Consider the following 15,505-nt stretch of genomic DNA (forward strand, 5'->3'; position numbering starts at 1 on the left):
TACATAGCTGTCTTTGGATTAAAATGCTAAGATTAAGTTATTGAGGGTACATTGCTGTCAACTTTATCGTCTGCGTCTGAATCATATGATCACCCACACAGTACTAAAGCAGCTCAGTGCACTGAAATCAATGGAGGTAGGCTGCTTTACACCAGCTGAGAAGAACTCTCCCTGTGCCTGTAACCAAGAATAGCTCCTTAAAAACCTTAAGTGGGCTTACTAAGGGGTGAGGGAATGGGGGTGGAAGCAGTTTCTTGGCAAATCCAAAATCCTGGCCAAGGATCCAGAAGGGGATTATTATTTCAGTAACTCCTTCTAGCTATGCTAGCTGTGTTAGAAAGGTGTTAAACTCTCCTCAGCCAAGAGCACTTTGCAATAATCAGTTTATGAAAAATTCAATTTGGCAGAAAATTCTCAGCAGTCTCTGCCGACAACCTTACTTATTACACCCCAGTCACAAGTGGATGGGCAAAGGTAGCTCAGCACATCAGTCTCTTCTCCTCTATGGCCCTGAAATACATTCAGCAGCACTGGAGGAGGGAAAAGGCAGCGTTGTGTAACTAGTCTCCAAAACCCAGACAGCCACTTAGGACAAGGAGGAGGAAATAAAGTAGTCAGAAACAGAAGTCAGCCAGATGCAAAGCTTCTGGCAGGAGCTTCCAGGTAGAAACTACGTTTGTGCGGGCAAAAGAAACAGCCTGCACCCTGTCACGACAAAATATCCACCTGACTGGGAAAAATGTAAATGATGCTGAAGTGATAATGAGCACTCAAGTGGATTTCTTCCTGAAATGAGTCACAGCTGCTGTCAAAACTCTGACAATCTGATTGCTGTAGCAGGGTGAGGGGGAAGCTCTCAGGAATGCCACAGCCTTTGCTGCGGCTGAAGCATCCCACCAAGCTCCCAGCATCATGACAGTGGGAGCATCCTGCCTGAGCTGCTGAGACCAGGAATTACTCCTGTTTGGAAGAGGCAGCGGTCCTTCTGCACACACAGACCATTACGTTACATTCTGTTGATGTTGGCCATGTTAGTAGCTTCTTGACTAGCTTAACTGTTTTTCCACTAGAAGGCATTGCCGGGACCAGGGAGAGTAGGCTGGAGAGGAGACAGATGGTATTTTCTCTCTCGTTTTGGTGTTTAAGAACAGAATTTGCACAGTTTGTTCCTCAGTCAACCCTTACTCTTAGGATAAAAACTGTTACTGGCCAGAACACGAATGGTTCTGAAATATGCAATCAAAAAATAATATTTTTTTAAGCATGCAGAAGGGGAGCTTTCATCTTAAAGAGCTACCAAATATGCATTCCTGAGGTTTGATGCGATGGTTATTAATCAGATGCTTTGGGGACATTAAAGATTCTCTCTCACTAATACTGAACGCGGTCATCCTTTCTTCCTCAGGATTTCCCAGAAGATCATTAAAGTCCTGAAGCTCCTTTCATTCTTAATATGCACCATGATTATCTTGTATCTGCAGAGTTCTTTATATGTAGACTTTAATATCTTCCTCTCTCCAGCAGATCTCTTCTTTCTTCAGCTAGGGTTCCATTTAAGGTAACTGTCATTACTTAATTTGCCCTTTTATATTAATATGTGCCTTCAGAAGGTCAGCTACATTCTATGCTGGCCTGAGGAGGGCAAGAAGTTTCAAAACTCAGCCTGACATCTGCCCCACACATATTCCACTGCCTTACACAGCATTATTCTGCTATGGGAACCTTAAGTAAAAGCCTGAGCTGCAATTAAACGTCTATTGCTCCATTCAGTGTGACCAAACAGAATAATAGAATTGCAGGGGTTGAAGGGACTTCTGGAGATTGAGTCCAGCCCCCCTGCTAAAGCAGGCTCCCTACGGGAGGTCACATAGGCATGCATCCAGATGGGTCCTGAATATCTCCAAAGGAGACTCCCACAACCTCACGAGGCAATCTGTTCCTGTGCTGTGTCACCTACGCTGTAACAACATTCTTCTGCATATTGGTGTGGAACTTTCCTATGTTCAAGTTTAAGCCATTGCTCCTTGTCCTATTGCTACATACCACTGAGAAGAGTCTGCCCTTGTCCAGTTGCCTCCTGTGCTTTAGATATTTATAAACATTGATCAGATACTCTCACAGTCTTCCCCAGGCTGAACGCTCCCATGTTACTCAGCCTTTCCTTGTCCGGGAGACACTCCAGGCTCTTCATTATCCTTGTTACTCTCTAGTAGATTCTTTCAAGGAGATCACCTTCTTTTTGTACTGGTGAGCCCAGAACTGGATGCAGTATTCCAGATGAGGCCTCACTGGGGCTGAGTAGAGGGAGAGGATCACCTCCCACAACCTGCTGGCCATTCTCTTTTCAAACGACTTTATGTTGTTCATTCCCATCTTCCTGGCTGTACTGGGAGACAGACAAGTAGTACCACAGAGTCAAGTGTATGGGTAGCTCTGGTGCAGAGTGAGACTTTCCTGTTCCTTCCCAGTTACAGCAAGGTTTCTCTGAACAGAAGCCTGTTCAGTGATGGATGTTGCATAGAGACCACGATATAACACAGTGTTAAAGTGACAGAAAGCTGAATTCCCCTATGATCTGAAAAAGCCTGTGACAAACCTTTGGAAATGTTGGGCAAGAAGATGAACGTTATTTTATACATGTGGAACACAGGCTCGGGGCAAATCATGTTTGCTCAGGGAGCCTGCAGAGCTGCAGCTGAGCTGAAACAGAAGCCATGGCCTGCTCAGACCAGTGTCCTCTCACTGTGCCTCACTGGCATGTATGCACGTATACTGTCTTAATTAAATGTCTCCAAAATCCAAATTCAATGCATCCTTTCTTTTCCCACCTCGCCTCCACCAAATGCCTATTGCTCTGCTCAAGGTGTAAATAGGTCAGGTGTTTCCATGACCACAGTGAACCAAATAAGCAGTTGGGGTTCATCAAGCAACGAGAATGTTTTAATTGTTCTTGTGCCAAGTAGAACAAAGCGAGCAGCCCCACGCTGACACTGCCTCACTATCTCCTCTCACTGTGGTGCTGCTCATCAGCTGGCACTGGCCCCTTCCCCCTTGGAACTGCTATCTCCTGCAAGCTTCAGCAAGCAGCTCCCCTCATGGGGTAATGCTGATGAAAAGTACATTTCGCACAGAAAATGTCTCGATGCATCACAACTGCAAGTACTAATTGCTGGTTCCAACGCAGCACTGAACTTGTTCACACAAGGTATAATTGAATTGTGACTCACTGCTACAGAGCGGTATAGAGGGCCAAAAATATAAAATAAACCTGAAAGCAAATTCATGAGGGACACGTCTAACAAACATGGTGGTTGGGATGCCACTGTATTCAGGAAGTCCCTGCACCTCTAAGTGCCCTAAAGTGAGGAGCTGCAGCATGGAGAGGGCTATCTGTACTTATGTCCTGTTTCTTCTCCAGTAGCCCTGCTGCTTGCCTGGATCCTAAGCTAGATCTAAGCTAGATGATCCATTAGTCTCCCACCTCCTCACAATGAGGCAATCTGGGATGAAGAGTGAAGCTGATGGCTCTGAATCTGAGTGGTGCAGGGATGCCTCTGACCACAGCTGGTGGCTTAGAATTAAACAAGCAAGACACCAATGGGATCAGCCCCATGCTGCCTTTCAACAGTTTTCACAAGGCATTTTCTGATTTCTGACATCTTTTTCCATGCAGTGAGTCAACTGGTTACTATGGCACAGATCTGTTTTCTCTCAGCAAAAAGCACCAGATCTCTCATGTATCACAAACCGAGTTATTTGTCAACAGAACTGGTCGTTTAAGACTGCTTTATCTCCCTTTCCAGGGGCCAGACATAGGAATGTTTACTCTGGCTGGTGTAGCTCATGCAGTCCCATAACCTTCCACCGAAACCAACCCCGACTCTGTCATGCCATTCTGTGAAGACACATAGCCGAGGAACCTGCTCAAACCTCCTCAAAGGAAGCCTGAGTTTTCCTGACAACATTTTTCTAGTACAGTCTTCCTTAGATACAAGTTCTAAAAAAATCATCTATGCTACAATTCCCTTCCCTTTGGAAGTCAAGCACACTAAGGAAGTTAGAGCTATCATCACACCGCCTGAGCCATGCCGAAGCCAACACCACTCTTCATGGCTGTTTCTTTGCCTCACCCACTTAGGGCCTAGAGCTCTTGGCCTTGTGTTTTGCTCCCACCACTGTCACACAAAGCCAGTGTTACCAGGGGCAGCTCCTGCCCATCCATGCATCTTTTTCTCACACAGCCAGTACAGCCTTACTTTTTGGGGTGCTGATAAGAGCCTTACACTCTCAGGAGGGCACTAGCAGCTCCTCTTAGCCCACCCTTCCCCAGCTTCTTGATTTGATGATGCTTTTATACCTCTGATGCCTAAAAGCATGAAAATGGATGTAAGTACTAATTTCACAGCAAAATTCTTCAAATTGTAATGTGAGGCTTTGTATTTAGCCTCCAATCACCCTCAAAAACATGGTAAATACATGTTCCCAGTTTGAAAATACTGATTTTTTTCTTGAGTGAAAAGAAAACAAGGAGAGATTTCCTTATTTAACAGCATCAGATCTGGCATAGTATACAGTCTGTGCATAATATACAAGTATTTCATGTCATAACAGATAGGTTTTACTTATTCATTGGCATTAGTAATGTCCATGCAGCTCTGGGAATAGCGTGGTGTTGTTTCAGCTTGTTACTGCGCTGTCAGCAAAAACACAGCAGCAGGGCTGAAATTCTATGCCAGATATGTGTGTGCTGCTTGCAGCCTGCAGTGGGAGCAGCGCTTTCCCAGCCCCTCCATTTCAACCCTCTTTCATGGCCACTAATGGGTGGCTGAGAAAAAGGTTATTTGGAAAGTCAAAGATAATACAGCATGGGTGGCAGCAGACATGGTGCTCCCCTCTTAATATTATTTTCTCTGACCTCCAACGTGATTGTATCACCCAGGATCACTCATCTGTAAATTAGGGATAACCATATTCACAAACACTTTGTAAGCCATGTCAAATCTAAAAATAAAAAGAGCAATGACAGAATAGATTGTAACAGTGCTATTAGCTATCTATCTTCTAGGGAAACTTGCTTCACCTCTCAAATAGATACGTAAGGTAAACATGATTTTGGAACTAATACCTTGCATATATAGTTATCTACTTCCCCTACATGCATTTCCTTCAGTTCCTTTTTTTCTCCACATGTAAAATGTGGTAGTCCTGTTTATCAACAAGATTTAGCCCTATTAGGGTTATCTGTAACAAAACAGTTATCTGATCATAAGAAACACGGGGCTTAGAGGCCAACAGATTAATGAGTGGGAAACATAATGCAATACTACGGAAAGTATAGTGCAGGAATTAATATTGTGTATTCCAGTGGTTGAAAAGTCTCTCATTATAATCCTATGACGCCAATACCGCGCTGAACAGAAAGTAATCCTAAAATCCAGTTAGCATAGGCTTAGCGTACTGCAAAAGCAAAGGAAATAGCAAAAATATATCCAGTCACATCAAGCTACTGTAGTTACAAGACAGATTCAGGAAAAAAAATGTTTGTTTCCATTTGCAGATCTTGCTTTCTAAATGCTGGAACTCAGTAGGTCTATGTAGTAACTGTTGGGTCTTTGCCCAGTGCTGTAAATCAAATGATAGGGCATGACATGCCTGCTCCAAAATAATCCTCCCCCCTGCCAAGTCCCGGAAACCTTTATCATGGCTAAGAAAATAGGAGATATGAAATCAGGTCTACTAGAAAGTGTTAAGATTACAAATTTTCTGAAATGACAAGTTCTAAAACTATGACACAAATGTATGAAACCTCATGCACTGTGCCATCTAACTTCAGTGATGGTTTTTTAAATGATAACTCTCTTGGATTGTCCTTTTAGTCCCACTGCAGACACCAGCGCCCTGTCTGGAAGGGATCATTATGTGCTTCTCTGGCCCCTGATTTATTCATCAATACCGGATAGCTGTCATTGCATGGAATGAGACCTGCAGAAAATACACTAAACCACATCATTCTGAAACACTGAAGCTGTGTGGATAATTTTAGCAGTCTCATTCCTTGACTGTTTACTAACCCGTTCATGTATTATAGTTAAAAACAAAACAAAACGCCTATGGAATATTTTATGCATTGTTTCAGTGTTTATAATGAAAATAAAAAGGGCACTTTTTTTTTCTTACCCATTTTAGGAGTTCGTAGCTACTACAAAATGCTAGAAATATTGCCACTCCTTTGTGTTGTTATTTTTTTCTTTTAATCAAGTAATGTTATGCTAATCTGCTTCTTGAGCAACCCCTTCCAAATCACTAAGTCAATTAACAGATTTCTTAATCCAAGTCTTTATTAATTTTGTAATGATGCATCCAAGCATTATATACCTATCCAGCAAAAACTAACTTGGAGGACCCACCAAACTTACCAGTGCAGCCCCAGCAACAGAGGTCTACTTATGATATTCAAATAAAATAAAGTCATACAGAAAGGGAAAAAACAAACAAAACCCAAATTTGATTACTATAGAAGATGATATATAGAAACATTTAGAAACTCAAGTGCTGAAGTTGGGTCTGCGGCCCTTGATGTATCACTATGCATCACCTATAACGCGTCTGTGCTTAGGGCAAATTGATCGTCCCCATCTTTGCCACAGTCCTGATAACAAGTGCAAGAAAACAAAGTGTTATAGCCTCAAATACAACAGTGGAACCTCAGCTCTAGACGGTGACATTAGACAAGACGCAAGGGAAGTTGTTTTGTAACCTTAGCTATGACAACTGAGAACCTGCAGCTGCAGGAATACTTGACATGGGTCTGGTTTAGCCTTAGATTACACTGACTGCATGCAGCAAATGGTTTCTTCATGCCTGCCTACAATGAACACCTTCCTCTTTCCCTTAGAGAAAGAAAATCAGAAAGCATTTTTGCAGCAGCACAGCCTCGAGGATCTATAGCAACATGAGCTTATTTATTACCTGTCACTGCTATCCAAACATTTTCTACTGTGTCAGACCAACCATTTATTATATCATTTCTCTGTGAGATCTCAACATCATCTATCACTGGTCGTCACCTGCCCTGCTCCAGCTCTGGGCCTTTGCACTGTGCAGGGATTTGCACATGCAGGTACTGGGTCCTGCTGCTGCTTTCCATCTTGTTCTTCCATTACTGCGTGGCCTGCTTGGAGCTGCCAACACATTTTTAAGGGGTTCAAAGAGGAATCTTCATGAGCCTTCCCCACCAACACTGCTTTAATGTAGGAAGTGTCAACCTGTCTGTTTTGTAAACACATCACCTCCTCATTCCTTAAATAAATATATGTAGCAGATGGATTTTTCTTTCCCTGGTAAGAGCCAGACTACTTTCCCGTCCTTCCTTCCATGCACATGCACTGCTGATACCTTTAACCCAAAGGCTGACTTACACAGACCTTCATTTAACCTTTCTTAACTGCTGTGGGGAAGAAGTGGATGTGTAAGCAAAGGTGCAGTCATCACTGCAGCAGCAAGGGACAGATGTCTGAACTTGCTAGGAAAATAACAAGGAAAACCCAATGTTAGGTAGATCTCACTGTGTTCATACTGAGAACATGTTACCATTGTCCTGGCTTACTGATGAAGGCCATTCATAACAAATGAGACAAGAGGAGGCATAGGCTCAGCAGGTTCAGTTCCAGGTGGGTATACCCTCCTCAGACCTCCCCAAAGGATGGGTCAGAAAACCTACTAGAGTGCCTCTATAGCCAGTAAGATTGTTCATGCATTCTTTTTTTCTGTTTCCAGTAATTTTCCCCCTTTCTTTTGCTTTTCAGGAGGTGTGAGTTTGTAAACAATACACAACTGTAGCTGTAAATAAACTTGTCTGGAAATTGCCTTTGCTCTGGGGAGCATCTGGTGGAAAATCTGTCCCAGTCCTCTCTTTCCAGCCTCCCTGCCAAACAGCCTTTCTCCCTTGCTCTGTATCTCTAGACCCTGGTGAAGAGCAGACAGACCATAATCAGAATTTCTGTGTCAGAAAGGGAGTGTTCCTGGAAAAATTCAGAGATGTGCAGGGTTGTCAATATATAACAGAGGGGTATCTTGCTTGCTTGCTGGCTATTGCCAGCCTCAGCAGCAGTAGTTCAGGATCCTAAGAGGGCTGACTTCATGAGTTCTTAGCCCACGCTGTTCTGTTACACGAGTCATATTCTCAAATGCATGCATGTATACATTCCTATGGCCTAGATTTTATATAGCAGATGTTTGTAATAGCTGATGAAGCAAAAGGAATTGTCTTCTTCAGTACCTTAATATGCATGTTATTATAGGATATTACTCTACTTCCTTATCACCATATTAAAATAACTTGACCAAGTAATGTGTTTACAGTATCAGAGGGGATTCCTATGCTGCTTAGAAATGTAATTGGATTTTCTCATTATGTTGCAGTGATATTACAAGCTAAATACCCAAGAAATTACTAGATTATGATGCCGGGGTAAGTTATGAGAATAATGTGATACAGAAGGCCATAAAAACATAATGTCAATTTCCTATGAAACTGATACATAATTTTAATAAACTAATAATAATAAAAGAATCACGAGGGTAGAACAATGACTGCATGACCTTATGAAAGGCCAACTGTAAGACTGTTTTTGGATATGCCCTCTAACTCAAATCCAAGATCAGTGATGTGCACAATAGGAGATGCACTTTTCTCAAGCTCCTGCAATTCTGAGCATTTGCCTATAATGGTTAAAAATAAAGACAAGAAAACAAAAAAAAAACCAAAAACCAAACAAACAAAAAAGAACCACAAACAAAATGCCATGCTCCAGCACTACTAGAGATCCATGTAGCTCAACTGTTCTTCTCTAGCTGGACACAAACGTACTTTGTCAGGCAATAGAGCCAGCTCTGTAGGGACCCAGCCTGCTGCTCTCCTGTGGGACCTTACTGGCTGTGAAATCTGCTTAAAAACAGCATTTGAAAGATGGCATCAAACTTGCAAATTACCTCTGTGCAAACTGCTTGGAGAGACACTTTAAAAGTTGCAAACAAATAACTTTTAAAAGGAGATGGACATGTATTTTCTCTGTGCTTCTGCCATGTCTCCTGTCAGCATGGCACCAGCACGTAGCCTTGACCCAATCCTGCCCAGCAGCTTCTGCATTTCCTCTGTTTTGAAGTACAGCAAATTCTGCTTCATAAAGTACGGGGAACAGAAACCAGACTGAACAGGCACTGTGAAGCAGACAGAGAGTCAGAGAATGGCTTGGCTGAAAGCATGAGTCAGGGCATAAGAGATGTATGGAATTACCATAGTTTACATAGCGTCCTCATTGCCAAACCACCACGTCAGGTCCCTTGCCCAGCACTGGCCTTGACAGAAGATGAACAGCAGGACAGCAGTAGTTACAGTAGCACTGTGTCCTCAGTCAGAGGTAGTGCCAGGAAGAATCCACAGACCCCAGAGAAATTCCTGTGTGCAACGGAAAGCCTCTATGTGCCTTCAGGCACAACTCCACATACAACTGTAGCGAGTAGCGCTGAGATAAGGCAGTTTCCCTCTATCTTCTAAAGATCGTGTTCTTAATTTTATGGTCTAAAGCAAAAACCTCTCCTAGAAAAAAACTTAGACCTAAACTGTGCCTAGAGACACCCGATGCTTGTGAGGCAGGACCTTCCTCATCAATTCGGTGTTGTTTCTTTGGTCTAGATAGTGCTTATTTGTTCCACAGCTTCACAGAAAATAATTTCACCTATCGACAGAAACAGATCCAAAGTCTACCAAAGCCAAGGGAGAGGTTCCCCCTGGTGCCAGTGTATTATACATCAATCTAGCTGTCTAGGAACACTGCAGTAGTCAATTGTGTGCCTTGGTCATCATTTCAGAGCAGAGCTCCTATGGTGTGCCTGCCTGCCCTGCCTCTCCCTATGGTCGGAGAGCAGGTCACACAACCATAGCAGGCAGAACAGTGCCCTGTGAGGCACTTCCCTCCTCATCTCCAAACTTTATACTCAGTAAACACCACAATATTTGTTTTACCAAAAGAAGCTATTGCCATTTCAAAAGGAGAACAAAGCATACATGAGAATCTCAGACCCCTGAGCAGGCAGATCAGATACAGAGCAACAGCACTTCTCACCTCCCTTCCCACAATTGAAGTCAGCATATTTTATTTCTTTTTCTATATCTCTCCCATGTTTATTATTAAAACACGTCATCATCATCTAATCACCACTGGAATTGAAAGTAATTTTGCACAGGAGCATTCTAAAATTAGAGAACACCAATTAAAATTAATGCAAAAAACAAAGTGCTTGCATTTTGCTGTGCTGCAAAGAAACCAGGACCAACACATGAGCGAACTCAACCCCTATCTGCTCAACAGCAGTGCTGATAGCTGATTTTTTCCACAGGATTTTGTGTTTTTTTTTCAGGTGATCCCCCCTCCCTGCGAGCAGCAGGGCTGTGCTGAGGCCTTCTCCTTACCCTGTCCGCCACGCAGCAGTAGTCACATCCAGACTTGCCGGCTTTCTGCACCCAAAACCAACAGCTCTGCTTTTTCCAGGGCACCCTCTGTCCGGCTCCACGTCCCGCAGACAGCTGAGGCGAGCCAGGGGGGCTGGGACATGGCGGCGACGGGATACAGCCCTTCCTGATATAATGGGAAGGCCGCTGCCAACGCCGGCACTGGGCCGGGCTGGATTCCAGCGCCGTGGCCCTGCTGCACCTGTTGCAGGGCACAGACTGTGACAATCAGCTGTGTGGCTAATATTAGCCAGAAAAGAGAATGATATGGCCACCGAGCAGCCCTTAGAGAAATGACTGTCCTGCTCTGCCTCTAGTTAAAGGGAAAGCAAAAAGGAGTGAAATGCTCCGGCCCCATCAGCTGGAGGAAGCGGACAGAATTCCCAGGACCTGCATGGTCCTGCCCATTTTATCGCCCCACACAAAAGTTGTTTCAGTGATCCCAAAACAGCCAGCTATGAACGGAGGAGTACCTTCAGTACCCGCTGACCCTGCTACCTCAGCACTGAGGATCTCTAGTCCTCCAGCAGGCAAAAATGAGCCCCACAGCATCATGCTACCCAATGGCAGACATCACTCAGGGCCACTGAGAAAGCACGTGGACACATGGCACTTAGCATGCAGGGTGAAGGCACAACAGGCCAGTGCTATGAGTAGTTCATAAAAGTCAAAACCAAAACTTCCCACCCCACATAACCTGCAGTGTTAACATATCCTGCTTAAAATAAAGCACTCAGCACTGGGCCACTTTTCTCATTTAAAAGGAATTTTTGCTGTGCTTGGTTTCTTGCTGCTCTGCTGAGGGGTCTCTGAGCACTGGGGCCGTGATAATGGCATGTACTGCCACAGTGCTAAGCACCAGAGGGCAGCTGAAATACGAATGTGAGCTCCAGCTCCAAATCTCCTCCTGAGCAGTTCACAGCAGATCCTCTGCTGTCCTGGCTGTGAGATTTTTTTTTTTAACGCATCCATTTTGATTGCCTGAAATGACTTAGTTCAAGATGAAAGAGGTGAAAGGCCCCGCTTTCTGTGAGACCTATCAGAAGGGATGGGATCTGATGGTGGAGCATTTGTGAAGAAATATAGGTGGGGATACTCTCACACTGGGTTGGGAAGGGCGCAAAGCATTGCTGCAGGGATCGTGTTAGTTGGATTGTTATTTTAAGCCATGTCAGGAACCAGATGGTGCCTCTTCGAAAAATGCAATTATAAGCTAAAATTACAAAATATACCAGAAACACTTGTGAAACTGTAGGAGAATTAAAGGGACAAACACTGAGAATAAATGAAGAGAGACCCTGGCTTCTGAGGAAGCAAGCTACTGCAGTCTGAGAAAGATGAAATTAAACTGGATGTTTCCACTTCTGCAAAACGTGGGAGGCTCCCTAGACAGCTAAATTAGAGAGAAAATGTGACAAAGATGAATCCCTACATCCCCTTTGCATTCTCTGAGTAACCCCTCTGATCCCTGGGGAAAAGAAAATTGATTAATTTGGGCAGCCAAATCTCTCTTTTGATAGCTGTATAGAGATCAGGCCAGGATTTGGGCAGATTCTCTCCATCCCCACTAGCTCTATTGTTTGTTTACCCAACTGAATAACTGAATCTCGATGGGCTCACCAGCCTGCAATAGCCAAATATTCTCTACCCTGACTAACCATTTGAGTCATTCAGCTTAAAAAAAAAAAAAAAGAAAGAAAAAAAAAAGAAAAGAATAATGTTTTCATTTTGCCGGAACATCTATCTTTAGAGCAAATCATCAAAACATATTTAGTATTTAAATCTTTTAAATGGCATTATTGGCAAGTTACGAACATTCTCGCTGTATTTTCCAGCCTTTCAGAGAAGAGATGTCAGGTGATGAGAGCTACATAATCCAGCCTACCAGAGAAAGGAACATTTCTCTTAAGGAATGTGGATTCAAATTGACTTATTGCAACCCTTGTAGTACGTATCAAAGCGGAATGTAGGAAGCCTGGTTTGTCCTGATGTGACACAGTATGTTAAGTAACCATGGGTAGCCACCTATATAAACAAATATCTTCGATTTTTCTTTGCTTTATTCAGTTTCTTTCAAAGGCATTAAGCTGACTGAGGAAGAAAATTACAGCTTTCCTTAAAAGAAGAAAGCATCAGACATCAGCTTAATGAAGGATGTTTGTTGCTGAGGCACGGGTTGCATATCCATTTCAGGAAATGTTTTAGTACGACCTTAGCTAGACTTCCCATCACAAACAATATAAGACCAAGTGAAGACAGAAACTAGCTGCAAAGCTCAAGTGAAGGTAAGGCACCGTCTCACCTTTGGGTGCATTGGGATTCAGCTGTCTTCTTTGCACTTATATCGCATATGGCTATTTGCCAATGTATGTCCATCAAAGGTAATCATGTCAGAATAAAAAAATTACATGCAAAGCCATATTCTCCAGGAGATTACTAATAAAAAACAGAGAGATTCAGGAAACTACTTCTTTACTTTTCAGCCTCAGCTGCCATCCCTCTGCTCTTGGGTTTATCAGCAAGCCAACCATTCCTGCAGGCACAGTCTGTCCCCTTACGGCCACCATCTCTCTGTAATTTAAGAACCCGAGCACAGCTGGTATCATCACTCAATGCTGTGCAAGCTCCTACAGTATGAAACAAGCTACTCAGGCTTTAACATGAGGCTAAAGTTGGACCTGCTCCTGTAGATATACCTGCACGTAATTCCCTCAAGAGATTTTATCCTACTGTTGAATTTTTTCACACACATTTTGACTTTTCCTTTTTAATAGTATCACAGATTCTCTAGGGAATGGATGGCCTCCTCTGATGTCATCAGCCTAGTTTGAACTGTGCTATCACAAGAAATAGTACAAATATGAGAGGAAAATTATTTTTCAGTCTAGCCCCTCCAACCTCTGTACTGTTCCACTTTGAAACCTGCAGCCAAAGATACAAGAGAACAAAAGTAGATTAGATCAGATCCACAAGATTTAGACATTCAAAAGCCACATTTGACTTTTGTATCACCATGGAAGTGCCTCAAGTTTTCACTGTAAGTTTCCATATACCTATAAATGGGTATACTCGATTGTACTTCAACCCAGTAGCACTAAACAACATACTCTAGGGAACCTGCTTTAGCAGCAGGGTTAACTAGATGATCTCCAAAGGTCCCTTCCAACCCCTGCGATTCTGTGGTTTTGTAAATATCCAGGTCAGTAGTTCACATTGAAGATGGTGCCAATTTACCCTCTATCTTGTATCTCTCTTCTTTTTGTTGGAACACTTGGTGTTTACATCTGCAACACAGTATATGGAAAGAAACAATGGTCCCTTTCTGAAGGCACTTGAACCCAGCAAAAAGCCCTATGCTACAGCAACAGCTCGCTCTGAAGTTGATGTTTGCAAACTCTTGCTATTTTTAGTAGAATAGATAAATTCTTATGAACAAGACAAAAGCAAAACTCAAGTTAGTCAGTAAGTATAGGGGAATAAGTCATATATTTCAGCAACTGGACTTAAACTTGGCAGAATGCCTTAATTGGAAAGACAGAGGTTTATTTTCAGACTCTGGCATCCACCCTTTAACTGCCCAAAGAGAAATTTGAATATTTTGATATACACAGACCTATTATCATCTTTGGTTAATAATAATCATCGAGTGTTTGTTTTGTTTTGTTTTCCTAAGTGTATCGGTTCATCTGAAAAATAACAACACAATCACTTTGCTGTTGGATGTGCCGAATGTGTATGTAAGGCTGTGCTGAGAGTGATGAGCCTGAGCAGTAATTCCTCTGAGCTGCTCAAGTCCAGAGATGAGATTTCCAAAACATTCTGACTCCATTCATACAGAAGCCTGTAATTATGCTATCTGTATCACTCTGGGGAAGGCTGGATTGATCATCAGGTTATCATAAAATTAATTCCAGGCTGATCTTTACATGAGAGATTGGCTTAATACTCTCTAAAATAACTCCTAAGGACACTGTAGAAACTACTGATAGAAGAGCATCTCCTCACCATACTGCCCTGGAGACAGTGGTTGTGAATATACAAAAACATGTATCTATTAGAATCCCTGTGTTCCATTCATTAGGATTCAACATCTTCTACAACAGCAAAGGTCAAGGCAGAAACCCAGTCTTATGGTTAGAATGGCCTGCTACTGAGATGTCTTAAAGAAATGTACAGTGCAGGAATTAAACCAAGTCATGAAAGAAAGTCAGACATTTTCATCAGTATACTGTACATTTTACCAGCAGATGAAAGCACAACTTCCAGACAGCACAGAGGTAAAAAGCTCCTATGCTTTTTGCTGGCAATCCTGAAAAGAAAGCGTGTTTCCGAGTCATACACAAATAGGCTGGGGGGTGGGAGGGGCAAGAAGGAGTTTACGATGTTATGATGTTTAAAAGCATCTTATCAGTAGAAATTCATATCATGCTATGCAGAGGTAGGTTACTGATGCTTCATCAGTGGCAGCAGTATTATTGGCAAAGGCAGCTCCTGGTTCAGCACTGTATTGGTTACAGTTCTGGAGCAGCACATCTAACTGTGGCACACGTATCGCCTTTTGGAAGCCTCTGTGCTTGCCAAAAATTCTCTCAGACAAAAGTACATGCTGGCCATAATAAGATCTAAAATTTCCCAGCAGTTAATACAACAGAATCACAACTAGTACAACTGCTGAAATGTGAATGCAGGGAAATGAAGACACAGACAGAAAATAGATGACAAAACTAACAAGAAACTGAGGCACATAAGACAAGAAAGAGAATGGGTGTTAAAAGAAAAGCACGAGAACACAACCTTGTTTGCAAATTGTGATGGAGTATGCAGGAAGAAATGGTCCTATGGCCTGACTTCTTTGCTTTTCCAGACCGATTCAGCATTGCCAATTGCGATCTCAGTCCCCAGGGACTTGTGCAACTTCTGCTGTTTGACAAGAATCTAGCTGTACCGATGAGCTGACAAATCCAAAATGCCTCCCACCCCCAGCCCCTGCTGTGT

The 15,505-nt window shown here is 42.9% G+C and overlaps 1 protein-coding gene across 4 annotated transcripts in view; it reads right to left on the bottom strand.

Annotated features, from left to right (window-relative positions):
• The window catches only part of ARPP21 (cAMP regulated phosphoprotein 21), a 177,431-nt gene extending 166,815 nt beyond the window's left edge, over nucleotides 1-10,616 (bottom strand). For 3 of the 4 annotated variants that reach the window (XM_085538170.1, XM_085538157.1, XM_085538182.1), the window contains exon 1: nucleotides 10,472-10,607. The gene's annotated coding sequence lies outside the window, so the exon portion shown is untranslated. Of the gene's footprint in view, nucleotides 1-10,471 lie in introns of all 4 variants that reach the window. The other variant, XM_085538153.1, reaches the window with a different exon arrangement.
• Nucleotides 10,617-15,505: the final 4,889 nt, after the last annotated feature.

Source organism: Coturnix japonica, chromosome 2 (genome assembly GCF_054131305.1).
Source record: "Coturnix japonica strain WE chromosome 2, WE-NBRP24, whole genome shotgun sequence".
Taxonomy (NCBI): Eukaryota; Metazoa; Chordata; class Aves; order Galliformes; family Phasianidae; genus Coturnix; species Coturnix japonica.